Source organism: Maylandia zebra, linkage group LG16 (genome assembly GCF_041146795.1).
Source record: "Maylandia zebra isolate NMK-2024a linkage group LG16, Mzebra_GT3a, whole genome shotgun sequence".
Classification (NCBI taxonomy): Eukaryota; Metazoa; Chordata; class Actinopteri; order Cichliformes; family Cichlidae; genus Maylandia; species Maylandia zebra.
The window spans coordinates 16020099-16033292 of record NC_135182.1 but is presented as its reverse complement, the minus strand read 5'-3'; the positions used below and the strand labels follow the sequence as shown (position 1 = coordinate 16033292).

The following is a 13194-nucleotide window of genomic DNA, read 5'->3' as shown; positions in this document are numbered from 1 at the left end:
GGAGGAGACACCAACCCCCAGGTAACTCAAACAAAGAAAGATGTATTAATATAACAAAACAGAACTTTGACCTTGCAAGGTTAATATGTGTGCACGCCATATAAACATTGGAAGGTGTGATGGAAAAATGAATACATTTAATAAAGAAACGATATTGAACAATAAATAGAATATTTTAAAGTAGTGACTGTAAATTAAACTAAAGTGAATCAACGGGTGATGAGGTGTGGAGCTTACCATGTGTGGCATGCCATCACTATATATATATATATATATATATATATATATTACAATTTTATGATTTAAGCTAGGAAACTATAGTAGTTTTCCTTGTCATCAGACACTCAGTTTGAAACGCTGATTAAAAACCTTCTGCACATGTTTTCTCTCTTTCTTCATTCTGTGCCATTGTACTGACATGCTTCTATATATATAACGAGGCAAATCCTCAGTCATTTAGCCTGGAGTTATGTTCCCAGACGGGTAAATCTCTGTTGGGATTGGTGGGATGTTTCATATGAGGTGTCATGGTCCTGGGTCGGTGACCCAGCGCTTTTAGTTTATTATAATTTTCTAGTTTATTATGATGATGATTATTATTGTTTGAGTTCTATGTGTTATCTTCGGTCTGCCTTTGAGTCTGCGTCTGTGTCTCTGTCTGTCTATGGTGTCAACCCGTCTGTTTGTGAAGCTGTCTGTTTAGTTCTGTGTCTTGGTTGGTTCCCCGTGTTTGAGTTTCCTGCTTTATTGTGAAGGTCTCTGTCTGATGTGAGTGTGTTCAGTTTACATTTCCCCTGTCCCGTCAGCTGCGATTCCTCCCAGCTGTGTTGCCCTCCTGTCTCTCATCCCCTGATTACTGGTGTGTGTATTTAACCCCTGTGTGTTCTCCTGCCTGTTGCTGGTTTGTCTGTATTACTCGGTGTCCCGTTCCTCGTCTGCGGCTCTCTGCTTCTCATCCCGTTGTCGTATGCTCCCAGGTCTGTTATTTTTTAGTTCTCCCAGTTTAGGTGTCTTCAGTTATTTGTTATGCCCCACTGCTTGTTTGCCACTACATCTCTGTAAATAAACCTCACCAGCATCTCATCCACTGCCTGCATCTTGGGTCCTTCTCCCAACTCCACACGGCTTGCCTCGGCAGCCGTGACATGAGGTGCCGTAAGGCAGCGGCCCCCAACCGTTTTTGCGCCACGGACCGGTTTATGCCCGACAATATTTTTCACGGACCGGCCTTTAAGGTGTCGCGGATAAATACAACAAAATAAAACTAGTACCGGTACCGAAAAAGAAGATTTATTCATAACACATGTGAAAAGACCCAGGAAAAAAGTTAACGATAAAAACGATAACAAAATAACGCTGAAAATCAATAAAAACCGTGAAAACCATAAATTTCAGACCTGAGCCTCAACTCTCGCGGCCGGTACCAAACGACTCACATACCGGTCCGAGGCCCGGGGGTTGGGGACCGCTGCCGTAAGGGACATTACTGAAACGCTGTCACACACACTACTGAAACGCTGTCACACACACTACTGAAAAACCAAGGCATTTCAGTTGAACAGGAAGTTAATTCTTGACAAGGAAACTGAAGGAAAAAGTGTTAGATTTCAAACAAACCACTACACAGATGTATACTCAGCAACCTGCTAGTTAGGGGTGGGTTTTTATAATCGATTTATCGATTAAAATTGATTCTGGTTTGGATAACGTGAAATCATTAAAATCCTCAATCGATTTTTTAATATAAATTTATTTTGCCCGAAATGCCAGAATCTCAGGTGAAACCTCACAAAATTTCCACACTTACCAAACAACAGACGTAAACACACAGCGTGGACCCGCGGATCAGAATCAGTGTCGCCTTTCTCACCCGACAGCACGGACACGGTCGGGGCTGAAAGCCGACAGCTCGCTGAATCTGATCTGTCGGCAGGTCCGCGCTTTGTTTTCACGCCGTTTTTGCGCCGATTCTAAAGCTGTAGTTTTATCTCTCTCCAAACAATATTGACTGAACCAGCAGCAAAAGAAGATCCAAACTGTGCTTCACATAAACATCGTCATGAATTCCCTCTGACATTTACTGTTTTGCTTCCACCACGATAAAACCACAAGTCATGCACAGCTCTCTCTCTCTCTCTCTCTCTCTCTCTCTGTACTTCAAGAACAGTTTCCCATCTAAAAATCTGTCTTCTGCATTATTCGCTTGCTTGTTACGCACAAGTCTACCGTTGTTTACAGCGCAGTCGGCCACTGTCTTCTCTTTTCGTTTTCCTACATACTTCCGAAAAGAAAACCTAATTTCTGCCGTTCAATACTGAACAAATTTAAACTTTTTAAAATCATGCAAAATGCAAAACGTTAGCCGTGTCTCTAATAAAACCTCTGTAACTTCAGAGTTCATATGTTCATATGTTGATTAATGGTTTTCTTTTGTTTTTGATAGGCCTACTGCAGAATATTTTTTATAAAATCCCAGGCCAGGAAAAATCACCTTCATGTTTTTCTGTGTTTTATCTTCAGCTACTTTGACACAAAGGCATCTGCTGTGATGCTCACACCTGTGATAAAGTCTTGTGTGTGTCAGCTTCCTTTTTTTAGATACAAAAATATGTAAATGTACTGATCTGAATTATAATATTTCTGACTGTCAAAATTTCCCAGAATCAAATCGAATTGAATCGTGGAACGAATCGATTCTGGACCTTAGTGAGACAGCTGCATTACTTAACAATATATTTCTTCATCTCCATGATACAGTTAGAAATATTGGTGTCTTTTCTGCTAATTGGGTTTTTTAGATATTATCAGCCCTATATATTTAACTTTAGATTCAACTCTAACCAAAGTTATTGAGGAGTCAGAGCTTGTATGAATCGGGAGAAGTTCACATTTTTTGATACTGAGAGATAAACGAGAAGCTTTAGTTTTCTCTACCATGTATTTATCTTTCAAAAAAATAGATGTATCATCTGTGAATTGACTTATTTTGAAGTCTTTAAAAATTGATATTCCTTGTATGTCGTTAGAATTTTTGATTAATAGTGTTAACAACTGAGTTGCCAATATAAAAAGCTTAGGGGAAACAAGACATACTTGCCGAATTCCCTGTTGCACCTCGAATCCATTCCTTGATTCAAGGAAGCTAAAATATTGTTAAGTAATGCGGCTGCTTCACTTAGGCTACAAGCCGTCCCCAACCCCCAGGTCCTGGACCAGTACCGGTCTGTGAGTCGTTTGGTACCGGGTCGCGAGAGTTGAGGCTTGAGTTTGAAATTTATGGTTTTCATGGTATTTATCGTTTTTCTATTTTTATATCGTTTACATGGCGCAAAAAAGGTTGGGGACTGCTGTACTAGCAGGTTGCCGAGTAGACATTCTTGTAGTGTTTTGAAATATACCACTTTTTCCATCAGTTTCCTTGTCAGGAAACAACTTCCTGTTCAGTGGAAATGCCTCTGGTTTCAGTGGAGTGCGTGAGTGCATTTCAGTAGTGTGTGTGTGAGAGCTAAAATTTCAGTAGTGTGTGTGAGAGCTAAAATTTCAGTAGTGTGTGTGAGAGCTAAAATTTCAGTAGTGTGTGTGAGAGCTAAAATTTCAGTAGTGTGTGTGAGAGCGTTTCAGTTGTGTGTGTGTGTGAGAGCGTTTCAGTAATAATGTCCCTTACGGCACCTCATAGTTTCAAACCTTGCAGCGACCTGACACCTTATTTAGATGCTGATGTTTTCTCTTTGTTTCATACTTCTACTGTATGAAATGACATGGACAAATTTCTATGATCATCTGCTTTCCTCTGTAATTTGCTAGATGTTCCTGTGACATGTTTGGGGCACATGTCTCTTGCCTATGTGCATTTGATATCAAACATTTTGTAAGGAAAGCATGAATACAATTAGACCCATCATTTTTTCAACAAAGACACAATTTTTGTAGTTTTTCCTCTGTACAAACAATCAAAACTTTTGCCTCGGCTCTTTACGAATTACAAACATTTTCAGAGACTCCGAAGTAAACGAACTAACTAACATAATTACATCTCTAAATATAAACAATTATTTTCATCACATGGTGGAAAATTCCTTCCGAATCTGAAATCAAAGACTCACAATATAAAATTCTGTAATTCCTCACTTGTTGCCACTTGTGGGGGTTTCTGCATTCATGTTGCATCTAATCACTGAAAGGCATGTCCAGTTGGATTAAGATCAGGTGATTAACTTGGCCATTGAAGAATATCCAGTTGTTTGCCATGAGAAACTCTTGAGTCACTCTTGCACTTATTGTTATCTATTTGCACTGTAAATCACTAATACTTGTATAAAACGCCTATAATTTCTAAAAGGATGCATATATTGTGTTTTTTGCAAAAGCCCTTTGCATTAAGGCTGAAAGTCTGCACTTCAATCAGATAAAGTTTGAAAATTATATATTCAATAAGGAAGATCTGTATTCACTCATCTGCCTGCATTCTTGGGTGTCACTTCAATTTTCCCACGCTGTCAGACTTAATTCTGTCTTTATTGCTCAGCTTGGTGATTTTCTCTCCCACCAATCAGACTGCTCTGTGTGCTTTAACTCTTACTTTACTTCTGTTACCCTATATTTCAGACTTTCTCCAACAAATTTCATGGACAAAGATTTCTGTTTTTCTGTCATGTTACTCAATGAGATTGCTGCAGACTCACTGAGTAAAAAGCTGGACCCCTGTCTCTGCATTTTTCTTACTAATTCTATCTCTTGCAGGCAGCTGATATGTTGGCACTCTGGCATGCAATGCCAAGCCCTCCCTGCCTTCAATATAGATCCAATGTGTAGGTGGGAAACAAAAAGAAGATTGGGATTGGTGGTGTGGTGGCAGCAGCTGAGGGCCAGCTGTGCCTAAAAGTTCCCACTTGGTTCTGCTGTTGATTTTTATTTTACAAGCTGTTGGTGTGACTGTCCCTGGGTATTTTTCTTTCTTAGGCTATAAGTAATCTCATTGTTCCGATAGAGATGTTTCAACAACATGATGACAGATCTTTTTCAAAGACGGCATCTTGACCACTCAGTAAAAATGCACAGCTGTAAATAAAAACAGTGATGGCTGAATTATATTTTAAGCTGTTCACCCGGGTACTGGCTCCCTGCAACACTGTCATGAGCCATTTCGACACATGCACTACAGCCCTGAGCTTTTCTAGACAATAGCTGACAGACGTGCATGTGGGGACACATTAGCCTGTCTTAAACCAGGTCTCTGCATAGAGCACAGAGGCATTCATCGCCAGTGAGTGGGCATCATTTTGGTCCCTGCAGGTGCTTTTACAGACACAGAGTACTTCACGTAGCTGCACGGTGAGAATATTTCTCCAGATTAGAATCTTCCACATCTGAAGCCTTTTGCGTGTCCAATATGGACACTTTGTTAGCTGTGTGACAGGCAGAATGTGAACCCAGATGCTAGACTTGGGAACCAGGAATGAACTAAATCAACATCAGCTTCAATCCTGCTTCTTAACAGAAAGCAAAATCCAAGATAGTTGCTGGGTAACTATGAGAGGCAGCGTAACAAAGGACAAGGAGAGACACAGACAATGGCTGTATCCCAATTCAGGGTCTGCAGCCTTAAAGGCCGCATTTTAAGGCCGATTACGTCACAGCGACGCGACGAAGGCTGTCCCAATTCGAAGGCTGCTCGAAATGCGGCCCTCAAATGCGTCCTTCATTTCCCTGAATTTTAAGGACGTGGCGGTGTAGACTTCGTGGCCCAACATATCCCAGAATGCATAGCGCGGCGGTGGGTGTGGATAATTTTGCTGAAAAAAAAAAACAGCGGATGAGGGGCGCCCAAAGAGTAACATAGTAAACTAAGTACTGAATATTATGTGACTTATTTATGTGCAAATGTTTAATAACGAAGAACATTAAAACATTACTGTTGGCCACATGTCGGCAAAGTTATGTGACATTAGTGACGTTTGTGCTGGTTTTAAAGCCTTTACTTTAAAATATACGCCGTTCAATAGCTGACCTTAATCAGAGAATGATCAAAGCTCATGTAGAAACAAACAAACAAATGAACAAAAGATTTTCTCCTTCATTTCTGTCAAACAAAGCTGTATGACACGTTTCCAGCTGTTAGTATCATGGTTGCTAGGCAACCTGGGCAGCACAACGGAGGCTAGACCATCCCATTTCACAAGCCTCGCACTTCCGGCCTTAGCGGTCTTTAAGTAAGCGGCCCTTGAGGACCGTTGAGGCTGCGTACTTTAAGGCTGCAAACCCTGAATTGGGATACAGCCAATATATATACTCACAATATAATGAGTGGAAAGAAAGCAGGTGAGCACACAGCTGAGGGCAACTAACACAAGAGGAAGTGAAGCTTGACAGAGAACCAGAGGGTTAAAAACAACCAAAATAAAACAGGAAGAGAGCCACAAATGAATGAGAATAAAAGATTAACTTCAAACAACTAAACTGGGGAACAAGAAAGACAAAAATACAGAGAACAGACTGAAGGATTACAACACAGATACAAGACTAGGATAGAACAGACAGGAAAGGGAAACGAAATCTAAAGGTGAACAGGTAACAAAACGTAGAAGCATAAGGAAATAGAAAATGACACCATTAACAAAAAATTTGGTAAAGCTCAAATATAAATCATTCCTCAAAACTACAACAGCTTAAAACCTTGGGACCACGACAGACTTCAATAGCTGCTGGTATTATTTATGACTTCCTGAGGAAAACATCTTTGTAGAATAACAAAAAGGTGGCTGTTTGTGCTGTTTGGACAACTTTTTCAGTTTAGCAGTAGTTTTGGCCGGCATTAGCCAGTCCAGAAATTTCACTGTACCCCATCAATGACTGATGCACAGCTACGAGTAAAACCAAGGCATACATTTTGGTAATGGAAAAAAAAAAAAAACGCAAGCAGGCCCTTGCAGCAATCACAGTAACTAGCATGGCACTGGTTTTGGAGCAGATTTTGGGCCGTAGGTTTAAAGCAGGTCCTCACTTGAAATCTGCAAAACAAATGAAATAAATGTGTCAATGATATTATGCACTACAGTAACAGTTAATGACCTCAACTGTGAGTTCATCAAAGCACTTTGCCAAATAATATCATCTATAAGTGTACTCTGCATGTATCGTTGTAATCATGCATACCGCTTGATGCAGGTTGTTCAACCTGTAAAGATATAATTATGCAGCACTGTGTCTCAGTCTACAGTTTTAAATGTCCATCTAAAGTGTTTTATTATTTTATTTTATTTTATTGTATTTGTTTTTTTTTACTTTGCATCTTGGGGATTTCACGGTTCACACTCCTGTTATCAGTCAGCGCAGTGAAGACAGCAGTTTTTGTATTGTGCTATCTAATATTGGTCTTTTGTGACTCTCCAGTGGGTGAAGGGAACAACAAGAGTACTTTTTTTGTTTGTTTGTTATGTTTTAGTTGAGTATTTTTTCATGATGAGGGAAAACCATCCAAATAAATGATTTCTGCTTGAGCTGTTTTCTGTTTTTATTTGAGATATTTGATTAGGACACAGACTCATTGACTGACCTGCTCAGCTGTGAATGGTGAAAAGACAGCACATTCTCACTTTAACTTGATTTCTCTTCAATCTTCAATATATTTTAAGGTTCCTAATATTTAAAAATTAAATAATTGAAACTACAATTTGATGATTTTTCTTCTCTGGGTGCTTTCAGTGAAGTGAGATCAGCTGCTTCTAATGACCTAGTGGTGCCAGTCCAGTCATGTGAATGTCCTCTGTGTAATTTTCTCGTCTCTGAAAGGATGCCTTTCAAAAGTCTGCAAAACACAGAATGCAGACAGTTTTTGAGAAATTTCACGGTTTTCTTTAAACAAATTATGCACATTATCCTGTGCGGCACAGCAGTCTGGGAACCTTCCTAATGCTAAATTATTGAAGAAATGTGGTAGTAAACAGCACAGAGTTTACGTCTTGTTTAGGACTTAAGCAAATGCATTAATGATTGAAAACTGAATTTCGCCGTGATAGATCATGCTAAGGGAATTATACAGTTTAGATGCTTCTATTAGAGATGCACGGATTGACCGCCCAGGAACCGGAATCCAGCATTATTAAATAAAATTTTACATTTTGCACTGAAGGACCGATGATGTTTGCTTGTATATGCTGTCAGCTATAGTTCTTAGAAAGACAACCTGCCAGTCACACTTAGATAGAAATCAGAAATCAGAACATCCCAAGATAATAGCATCTCTAGTTTCCACAAATCTTATTTCTGGGATCATTCCTAACACAGAGTCAGCTGAATCATGGATGTCCTTTTTAAAAAAATTAGTTTTTATGATAACAAATAACTTTTGGCATCTTTTTGCTTCAACTGATTCTATTTTGGCAACTGATAAAAGATTTCACAAAATGATTATTTTGTAATTCTGACTCCTGAGAGCACAATTAAATCTGGTGTTATATCAAATTGTTAAAGGACTCTGTTATATGGTTTATGTCTTTTATTAAAGCCTAAAGTGATATCAGCTGAGACAAATCAGAAGTAGAATTAAAAGTTGACATTTACCATTATTGGTTGTGATCTTATTAACTGTTACAAACAAGGAACATTACCTGAATTAAATATAGTTTGTTTCAAGGATCTGCTGACTCAGATACCTGAAAACAACAACTAACTATTGCTTATGTGATTTAAACAAGAAATGTAGGCTCCTCTCCTTTTTTTTTTCCTTCTTGACCTCCCTTTAGGGCAGGGGTGGGCAATCTCAGTCCACGAGGGCCGGTGGCCCTGCAGGTTTTAGATGTGTCCTCGAACCAACACAGCTGATGATTTAAATGGCTAAATTCGCTCCTCAACATGTCCTGAAGTTCTCCAGAGGCCAAGGTGAGATCTAAAACCTGCAGAGACACCGGCCCTCATGGACTGAGATTGCCCACCTCTGCTTTAGGGGTTGCCACAACTGATCTGCCTCCATCTCACCCTGTCTCTAGCATCCACCTCTGTCACACCAACCCTCTGCATGTCCACCTTCACTGGATCCATGAATCCTCTCTGTGCTCTTCCTCTTTCCGTCCTGCCTGACAGCCATATTGAAAATAATATTGAGTGTTGAGTATTTTACTGGGTATTGAGTTTGAAATTCTAGTAGTTGAACAGCAGTTGTTGTTATCCCAGGCTTCGAACAATCCAACACGGAAACTTTACAAATGATCCAAAGAAGCCAAAGAAGCAAACAACAATCAGTCATGGATTATTTCTGATCCTTTAGCTTTTCCCCACCTTTATTCTCTCATCTTTAAATTAAAAAAAAACAACAACCGTCTGTGTCCATTTCAATGTTTATTTTTTTTGTGCTACAAATAATCTAAACACAGGTTGATTCTTTTACCATTGCTTTGTTATCTGGGTCTTTGTAGTATTTTTCTTACACAGTAGTTTATGTTTGAGGCGTTGTAGAATGACTGAAAGGGATCCACTGGATGTTGTATAACCCTGTTTTGTTTGTAGGCCGTTTGAGGTCAATTGTTTTAAATGAGATGAATATTTTAAAAAAGGAAGCAAACAAACAAAATTGAGTGTTCTTTTGTGTAATTTTGTTAACACGATCAAATTAAAACAATACTTCAACTGAACAGTTCTAATTCATTGTATTTTGATGAAACCCTTCTACAAGCAACTCCAAAAAAGTCGGGCCATTACGTAACATGCAAGCAAAACCAAATTCAATCATTTGCAAATCTTATAAGGCCAAACATCAAATGTTTCATTTCATTTCATTTTAAAATGTAAAATGTAATATTTTAATAATAAAATCTTAAAATCTAATAACAGTCCCACAACAAACATCTGGGCAGTGGTTTCCATGACAGAATCATGCAGTGTCATCACAGGCATCCATGCTGATTTTCAGTCTTGGGCCTGTGATGACACTGAGATTACTCTAGTTTCACTGTAACTTTGGATGATGTTATGTACTCTAGATGACAAGGCGATAGCAATTTTATGAGAACACGAGTCACTGTTTTTAGCAGATACCAGGCGAACCTCTGCTCATCTTCTGAGAAACTCTGTAACATGTTCTTTTGATTCTCAGTAATCTTACTAACCTGGGAATCAACCGTATTATGTTCCTCCAGCTGTTTTTCTTTATTTTCTTTTTTTCTTTTTTTGTATTGCCAACGTCTACAGTTAGGTATTATGACATGAATATTCATTTCTTTTTGTTTGCTTTTCCTTGCTTGACTACAGTTACATTTCTGCAGTCTTCAAATAATCATTGGATCTTTTAAAAATGTTCTGTCTAAAAAAAAAAGCAGCAAACATTTGACAGCACTTGACCCAGGAGACAAACAAAAAGAAAACAGGATGCTGTTGAAAACAATGGGCAGGTAATCTAACACAAGCCATTTTTTAAAATCCAACAACAGGAAAAGGAATCAATGAAAGAAAGCAAAAAATCAATTCAAGGAACCCAGGATGGATGGAGCAAACACAAAAGGTGGGAAGCAAACAAAGACAGGAAATGAATTCATCCGAGAGATACACCAGGTAAGCGAAACAAACCTGACACCATGACACATCAGAGGTGCAGTTAAACATTTAATTCTGCAAAATGCTGGTCAAAAATCAATGTTTGTGTAAGAATGAACTTATCCAGGTGTAGAAGTTTATACAGTGTAAATGTAACTTGTGATTACTACAACAGTCAGCCTTGTTGTTCCTGGGAGATGACAGAACTGGTACCTCTTTCATGTCTGTATGATAAATAAGAAACTGCAGATGGGAGCTGGTTTGGTGTGTATGTAAACATTTTTGTATTTGTGTTTTTTCCCCTAAGGAATCATATTAATGTGGCTCTAACACCATCATTCCAGCTGATCAGCCATGTCACTGTGATGTATATAGCTTTCCAATACCAGATACAAAACATCTCATGTGGTAGTGGTAGATGTTTCCCTTCACAACATTTCTTTTTTCAGAATGCAAGGAGTTTGTTTTGGAAGACTTAAAAGCTTTTCTGACAGAAAGGCTTCCTTCTGCCAGAGAGGGCTGTCATCCTGCGGAGGGAAAGATTGTTCACAAATGGAAAACATTCAAGACAGTTGCCAAACTTTCCAGGATTGGACGTCCCAACAAATTCAACTCAAGGTCACATTGTGCAGTGCTCAGAGAAACTGCAGTTAACTCAAGAGCTACATCTCTGACTCTGTTAGCATGCTAAATGTGAAAGTTCATGAGAGTGCAGTTAGAAACGCACTCAACAAGTACTGCACGACTTGTCTGGATGGAAGCCTCTTTTCTCTTTAACAAGAACATGACAGCACGGATTAGGTTTGCAAAGTTGCACCTGAATAAAACAAAAAAGACTTCTGGAACAATGTCCTTAGGATACATGAGACCAGAGTGGAACTGTTTGGGTATATCACACAGCACTGCATTTAGAGAAAACCCGAACACAGCATATCAGCAGAAACACCTCATACCAGCTGTTAAGCATGGTTGTAGAATGGTGATGAATAGTGCTGGCTGTGCAACCACAGGGGATTATTAAACTATTCTGATTCTGCTTTTTATTCCAGAAACACGTGTGAGAGCTAATTTTAATATCCAGCCATTAACTATCTGTAACTCTCTGCAATCCACTAACCAGCTTTCATACCCTCTTCAAACCAGCCTTTTCCACTGTGGATATTTTAACAGCACGGGGAAAAGCACCATATCTACATCTATGACACCAAGCTAATACATTTCTGCATTTTGATGAATACATCCTCTCCTTGAAGGAGCAAAGATGCTCATTTCCATCATATGCAATCTATATTTCATAAGACTAAAAGTCTCACTTGGCCTCGAGGTCAGTGAATTGCAAACATAGCACAGGAGCCGCTGGTTCATCACGTACATCACCACCTCCGGTCAGGTGTACTTAAACACGGGGCGCCTTTCTGCCAAAATAAACATCCAGTTTCATCAGCATGGTAACTATAGCTCTGCTCAGCTGCAGGCCCCTCAGTAGTCAACGATACAGTGTCACTGGTGAGAATATGAGGGGCGTGTCTCTAAAATGGAAGACATCCTGGTTATAGCAGGAGCAGATAGAGTGGTGACATGTGTGACTCAGTCCCGATTAATAAATCAAGTTTGCCTCGGGATTAGGAGGAGTGGGGTATGAAAGACAAACCATTCCAATCATTTTGCACTTCTTCAGCAACATTAAACGTTGCCTCCTCCCCCCTTAGACATGTAATGTTGTTTTTGAAAGTTATATAATGAACTTTATGTTGAATGATGTCCAACTGGGAAATCTAATAATACCAAGTGTAGCAGTGTGAACACACACATCAGCTCTTTCCAATTACCCGTGAGTCTGCAGCATTAAAACGGATTTAACTTTTAACGTGTATGTTTAAAAATAAGCACATGCTTGCAGTTATTCATCCAGCTGTCTTCGAATTAAATTAGTTTGTTGAGGTAGAAAAAAAATGTGTATGATGAATAAGACAGGGTGGTTGTGAATGAGGGGTGGAGGAGTGGAGTGTGGGTGAAAAGGTCAGCAGATGGTTATTTATTTGTCGCATCCTGACGCTATGGTGATGAAGGTTAGTATGTTAGGCATTCGCACATGATTACGGGGACAGCGTCCATGATCCAAGTCACATACTTTATCTTTTTAGTACTGTTTCTTACAATATGCATGCGAATGGGACTTTGTATTGGTGGTGCAGAGTTTGGTGGATTAGAAGGGACAAAAAGCATTTTAGCTTTTGTGCTGCAGAAGGGGAACGATGCAGGCGGCCATCCTGATACTTTTGGTGGACTGTATCTGATCTGCTGCAGCATTTAGGGCACATTAAAGCTTTTGGCATATCATTAGTGGATATGCATTTCTTTCAAGGATGTTCTGCCCCCTTGTGACAGGAAATCCAATGCTTCAAGAGCCTCTCTGTACATGTGCAGTGTTATTTTCACTCTCACTTCTCACTTGAAATAAATACAAAAAGTGTCGCTTGGGCCTGCTGAGATGAGTGTCAAAAGGCGTTTACAGGTAACTGCTTCGCTTTACATTGCAGGAATTAATAGGGACGTGTGAAGGTGCAGTGGAACGAGGTACGCATAAATGAATCAGCATCTGTGGATTTGGGCCAACTGAACTGTTAAAACAGATGGATATTGCATATAAGAGATTAGTGGGAACAGAAG

General features: G+C 39.4%; 1 long non-coding RNA gene across 1 annotated transcript; it reads left to right on the top strand.

Annotated features, from left to right (window-relative positions):
* On the top strand, window positions 1–11546 carry LOC106675483 (uncharacterized). The gene is made up of 4 exons (XR_001341944.2): window positions 1–21; window positions 10422–10542; window positions 10832–10891; window positions 10974–11546. It is a non-coding gene; the product is annotated as an uncharacterized LOC106675483 (long non-coding RNA).
* Window positions 11547–13194: the final 1648 nt, after the last annotated feature.